Genomic DNA, 6,851 nt, shown 5'->3' with positions numbered 1-6,851 from the left:
GAAACCATGAATGATTCAGAAACATGCCTGACTTAAGAGAGCAGAATCTGACTGGAATTCCAGGTTCAACCTTCTCCACTGCCAGCGTTTTAAGACCTACTTGTGCTTCACAGACCTGCAATTATTTTTATTAAGTTGCTACATCCATGTCTATGTCTTTGCATTTTGATCTGCATTTTATTATTTTTTATCATTTATTTTCAGGGACTTCAAAGTGTAAAGTGTTTATTTTAGGCCCTGCAGTGGGAAGGAGACATGCAGGTTAATTTTTTTCTGCCACATTTATCCTACACATTTCTGAGAGCAGAGCAAAAGTTGTGAAGGGGGATCCAAAGTGTCAGGAATCAAAAGCTTACATGGATCAATGGTAAAGACAAAAAACAATAAACTACGAATGTAGGTTTATTCAATACATTGGCCTAACAGATTCAATTTCTGCTCATTAGAATTGTATTTATGATGGTAAAACATGACTTTGAAATATATTTTTTATAAGGTAAAACGCACAAAAAATTTTATAGAAGTTAAATATCTTTGTTCTCTTCTAGGACTCATGCTGTTCATGACTTTATAAACTATTAAATATTAAAACATGTTTGGAATTCATATTCTATATTATTGTAATTTTAAGTATTTTGGACAAGAATTAAAAATATTTATTTGTTAAGCAATGACATTTCTGTTTGTAAAGTTTTAATAAAACGCAAAACCATATTCAGGAAAGATGGTTTAAAATTTTGCAGACACTTACCACGTGATGGTGCAGAGAGATGCTATTACTGTGACTATGATTGCATTCTCCACACAATTTCACCAAATTCTGATTGTTATGTCTCTATTTATGTCTTTTTTTTTTTTTTCTTCCTTACAACAGGTAAGCTAATCTTGCCATTCTCTTTGTCCTTTGCCTACCAGAATGTTTGGAGTCTCTCAAATTAAATCCAGTTACTTTGTAGCAGGTCCAGCCTTGTCAATGCCAGTACACATGGTCCAACAAAAAGCAAATAAGTAATACAATCAGTCTAAAGAAGAAAACTGGCAGGTCTGCCACGCATTTTATGCTGACCACTGCCCTTCTACTAATCTAGACTAAAGTCACATGAACTACTTCGGCATTTACGTCAAAATATTAAGTCACTGATGTTTGTGTCAACTGAAGTCCCTAAGAATTTTTGTTTTAATATAATCTGCTGTTATGGCCATTTGGTTCTTTGAAATTAATTTCATGGCTTTCACTTGCAGCTATTAGAGGTCACTTGTCAGATGTGGTCTATTTTTCTAGTCTGTCACAATCATCTTTGTATCACAATTTTGTTCTCTAATGTTTCATGTTAACAGAAATATAATATCTATATGCCATCTATGTGCTAAAATTAAGCCAATGATAAATATACCCAATAAACAAAGGTCAAGTTTAAAATATAATTTATTATTTCGAATACTCATATTATTCAAAAATTGTATTCACAGTTTAAAAATGTTTTATTACTGCAGAGCAAGCACCATGTTAGGCAGCATATCTTTGATTTCCTCATGAAATTAAATACCCTTGTTTAGAAAACACATATATATATATATATATTCATTTATATTATATGTGTAGTTCTTGTTCTATTATATATTTAGTTTTCAGTATTTCCCAAATAGGCTTCCAAAATGTTAGGTTTATTCCATCATTTTGTCATAAAATCTTTTAAAATGATATTTAAGAATGTATCAATGTTAACATTGTCCGATAACAAAACCATTATGAGTTACACAAAAACTTCATGATGATAGCTAAACAGACAAACAGATTCTCCCTAACTGAAGTAAAAACTAATATACAAATTAATGCTAAAGTCAAGAAAGGAAAAGAGATGGCCTATGCAAAGGAAATCGATGCTCAAGATGTCTGTAAATCTGTCAGATCAGAAAACAGAACATGCAGCAAACATGAAAATGAACCCCTCTTCTACCTTTTATAGAATATGTTAGTTCACTGATGTTGAAAGAACAATATCTTTAAATTAGTGGCATCAATACAAAATAAAAAATTCTGTTGATTATTTTATTTTTAAAATTAAAACGTTGATTAAAACTCTCAATTATTTAAAACAATAGTAAAATTAGTAGACAACACATACAACATATTTTAAAATTGTTACATATTTTATTTAATAAATTTATATGTAATTTACTGTACTAAAGAATGCAGCACTAAGTGAGAAGTAACTGAAAGAACTAAGATCAAATGTGATAGTTAAGAATAAATATGGATTTAAGAATCTTCAACAATAAAGGACCGAGGGTGCCCAATGTGAGTGGCCTCGTTGATTGACGTGACTGAATTGAGATATAACTCCAGCTTGTTAGAGGGCTTTTGAAAAATAAAAAACGGATTCCGTGCGAGAGAGCAAAGTTGCTGCTGCTTACTGTTCAGAGACTTACAGGTGCTTGTCAGCATTGCAACAGGGACTCATTTATTGAGCAAGACTTATAATTATCTCTTCGTTTGAGAGATCCTAATAAACTGTTATTACAATTTCTCTTCTGACTTTCAAAATTTTGAAGTTTGAAAGACATCTTTGCAACTAAAACAGCATAAGCACAGCCAGAAGAGAGAACCTTGTTATAATGGGTCTGTCCAGTCAAAATGGTCAGCGGAGGGGCCCTTTGAAATCCAGTGGTGACCCTGGGAGGCACACAGACACAGCAACAGATTACTTATTTGTGTGAAGTGCCTTATGCTGAAAAACACCAGGACAATCAATAATGGCACCCAGCATCAAGCACAGTGTATGACCACCACTATTAAACGTGGCGATGACTGGAAAAAAGACTTTAAAACTCCCTCCGAAAGATCTAAGAATCAAACCTTCTGATGTGACCTCCACAAAAGAAAATGAGTTTGAAGATTATTGTTTGAAACGGGAGTTATTGATGGGAATTTTTGAAATGGGCTGGGAAAAGCCACTTCCTATTCAGGAGGAGAGCAATCCCATTGCTTTATCTGGTAGGGATCTTAGCTAGAGCAAAAAATGGAACAGGCAAGAGCGGAGCCTGTCTCATTCCCTTATTTGAACCGCGAGATCTGAAGAAGCACAATATACAAGCAATGCTGCGTGTTCCAACTAGAGAACTTGCTCTACAGGTCAGTCGCATTTGCATACAGGTCAGGAAACACATGGGAGGGGCTAAAATGATGGCAACCACAGGAGGAACCAATTTACGAGACGACATAATAAGGCTTGATGATACAATGCACGTGGTGATTGCTAGCCCTAGGAGAATCCTGGATCTTATTCAGAAAAGAGTCTGGGCACGGTGGCTCACGGCTGTAATCCTAGCACTTTGGGAGCCTGAGGTGGGCAGATCACGAGGTCAAGAGATCGAGACCATCTTGGCCAATGTGGCGAAACCCTGTCTCTACTAAAAATACAAAAATTAGCTAGGCTGGTGGCATGCGACTGTAGTCCCAGCAGCTCAGCTGGCTGAGGCAGGAGAATTGCTTGAACCCGGGGAGGCAGAAGTCGCAGTGAGCTGAGATTGTGCCACTGCGCTCCAACTTGAGCAGCAGAGGGAGACACCGTCTCAAAAGAAGAAGAAATAAAAAGAGTAGCAAAAGTTGATCATATCCAGATGATAGTATTGGATGAGCAGGCAGATAAGTTGCTGTCACAGAATTTTGTGCAGATAAATGGAGGATATTATTCTCATAAAAACAGGAAGATTTTACTATATTCTGCTACTCTCCCTCTTAGTGTACAGAAGTTCATGAATTCCCATTTGCAGAAACACTATGAGATTAACCTAATGGAGGAATTAACTCTAAAGGGAGTAACCCAGTACCATGCATGTGTAACTGAGCTCCAAAAAGTACACTGCCTCAATGCACTTTTCTCCAGGCTTCAGATAAACCAGTCGATCATTTTCTGTAACTCCTCTCAGCAAGTTCAATTGCTAACCAAGATTTCTCAACTAGGTTATTCTTACGTCTATATTCATGCTAAAACGAGGTAGGAACATCAAAATTGTGTATTTCATGATTTCTGAAATGGCTTATGCCACAATCTTGTTTGCACTGATCTGTTTACCGGAGGTGTTGATATACAAGCTGTGAATGTGTTAATAAACTTAGATTTCCCAAAGCTGGCAGAGACCTATCTCCATCATATTGGAAGATCAGGTCGCTTGGGTCATCCTGGCTTAGCCAACTTGATCACATATGATGATCACTTCAACCTGAAAAATATTGAGGAGCAGCTGGGAACGGAAATTAAACCTATTCCAAGCAACATTGACAAGAGCCTGTGTGTGGCAGAATACCACAGCGAGCCTGTAGAAGATGAGAAACCTTAACAAGCATGCTTTGACAAACTACAGAAGGCTGGTTTGGATCTGTGACGCATCGTTTTGAGGGGAATGCTCTTCTCTTTGTGGGTTTTTCATGTTTTATTTTGGAACTATGAAGACTTAAAAGAGCTCAGGCATTTTTTCTTTTTTAACTGGTGATGGGAAACAGGCTGAAAAGAAGGAATACACCTTTTTGGTTCCATTTGTTTGCACTATGTGCTGACTGACCATTACTTGCGCTAACTACTGGTTTTTTAAAAAACTGTTTTCTGGAGAAAAGGGACAAGGAAGTAAAAGAAAGAAGAGAAGGGGAGAAACTCTAAAAAGAGAAGAATCTTAATGAACACACAAGCTTATCTATGATTTCAAAAATCTCCAGTAGCTGACTTGAGTGCATTTCAACTTCTCCGAGTACTCATTCACTTTTTTTTTTTAAATTATACTTTAAGTTCTAGGATACATGAGCAAAACGTGCAGGTTTGTTACACATATACACCATGGAATATTACTCATCCGATTTTTTAAACCTGAAGAGCTTATTACTTATTTGTGTGAAGTGCCTTATGCTTTGAGACCATTCAGAATATCGTCTTTTAGACACAGCCCAAGGAATCAACAATAGTAACTCTTTCCTTTTTTCTTTTGCTTTTAAAATATTTTGTCTTTTCATTTTAGTTTCAAGTTGAAGCCTCTTCCCTTTCTACCCAATACTCAATGAGCCCAGGGCTGGAAGATAAAACTCATTAGTAATTTTAGACACCATTTTCTTTTTCTTTTGGAGGAGTTGATATACACTGCAGTTCATCCACACTGTAAATACATGTATTTTAAAAATCAATCCTGACTGGGCACAGTGGCTCACGCCTGTAATCCCAACACTTTGGGAGGCCGAGGCAGGTGGATTGCCTGACTTCAGGAGTTCGCAGCCAGCCTGGGCAACATGGTAAAATCCTGTCTCTACTAAAATACAAAAAATGAGCCAGGCATGGCAGCATGCGCCTATAGCCCCAGCTACTTGGGAGGCTGAGGCAGGAGAATTGCTTGAACCCAGGAGGCACGGGTTGCAGAGAGCCAAGATTGCACCACTGCACTCCAGCCTGGGCAACCGACCGAGATTCTGTCTCAAAAAAAAAATACAATCCCAAGTAAAAATTTATTCTGGGCTGAGCAGATAAAACATCATCACTCCCAAAGGAAAGAGCAGTCTATCATTGCAGGAGCCGTATGACAAGCCTTTGTGCTCTGCAGCAGACACTAAAGACTGGTTTACACACGCCTCCCATAGCAGTATGGCACTTGATGGTAGACATGTTAGAGCCTTGACCCTCTTTCCTCTGTGGCAAAACGTGTCCCGTAGAAAAATGAGTGTGTATATTTGTATAAACTTTGTAAATACGTTCTTTTTCTGGATTTAGATAGATAGACAGACAGATAGATATTTTGGATGAAGGTTGCTGGGATTAAGGGGATTAGAGTGATTACAGGAACAGCTAAAGATGAGAGGGGGCTCAGTGTTACCCAATATAAATTCTAGAAAGTACTTTGGCCTCTTGCTGTAGAGAGCAGATATCTATGGTACCCTGTGTTAGTAAAGGGCCCCAGCAATCTGGGATGTAGTGTTTGTGGCACACTGTGTCATCTAGTACCTTTAGAGTAGATTTACCAGAGAGGGCAAGGAAGCTTCAAAACATTGATAATTCAAGATTTATTTTGAGAAGCTCTGATTTTGCTTCTTCCCCCTCTCTAAAAGTTTGAGGAATATTTCAAGCTCTGCAACAGGGGGCAAAGATTAATCTACCTTGCAGTGTGGGAATTGTATTGAGTGGCAGTGTCATTGAGCAGTATATATATAAAGCACAGATTTGCATTTCAGAATATTAGCCAGTACCAGCTTTGGTCACGTTAGCAGTTCTGGAGCTTAATTTTCTGTGGATCATTTCCTGTAGTGTGTAAATGTGTTGCCCTCTGCCCACTTCGATACATAAACTTGTGCAGGAATGGGCAACCTGAGAGCTGTTAACTTTCATGCTACAGAAAGCTGCTTGCCATTCTCTTGCGTTGTGACAAGAATTGTTAATCTGTCATTTTGCACTGTAAATTGCTGGCAAATGCTTTACAGTCAATAGTGTTGCTTTAAATTGTGCCCCTCCCAACATGCTTGATGTTTGGCCTGATCTCCAGGCAAAAGGAGTGAGATGAATCAAAACCAGTGAATTTTTTTTTTTTTAATGTTTTTAATTCCCTTTTAACCCAGTGTACTAGGTCAATCAGGAGGCATCGGGAAAGGGTGGAAAAAACAAAATTTTAAAAAAGTTGATTTCCATATTTTATTGTTTTTCAAAACCCTAAAATATTACAAAATGAGTCCTGCATATACTTTAATGTTTTAACTCTTTTGGACAAAGAAATCAATTACTTGAAGTTGCTTTTTTGACTCTGCCTACTTCTGAGCAAACGATTTGTGACTCACCCACAATTCCTTGGAGATCAAAATCCTACAGATGCCTCCTGATGGG

At 37.5% G+C, this 6,851-nt stretch overlaps 1 pseudogene; it reads left to right on the top strand.

Moving 5' to 3' along the window:
* Nucleotides 1-2,589: 2,589 nt before the first annotated feature.
* Nucleotides 2,590-4,437, top strand: LOC108527853 (probable ATP-dependent RNA helicase DDX6; annotated as a pseudogene).
* The last annotated feature ends 2,414 nt before the right edge of the window (nt 4,438-6,851 follow it).

The sequence above is a fragment of the Rhinopithecus bieti genome, unplaced genomic scaffold, assembly GCF_001698545.2.
Source record: "Rhinopithecus bieti isolate Rb0 unplaced genomic scaffold, ASM169854v2 scaffold_4820, whole genome shotgun sequence".
NCBI classification, from domain to species: Eukaryota; Metazoa; Chordata; class Mammalia; order Primates; family Cercopithecidae; genus Rhinopithecus; species Rhinopithecus bieti.
This window is presented reverse-complemented; position numbering and strand designations above follow the sequence as displayed.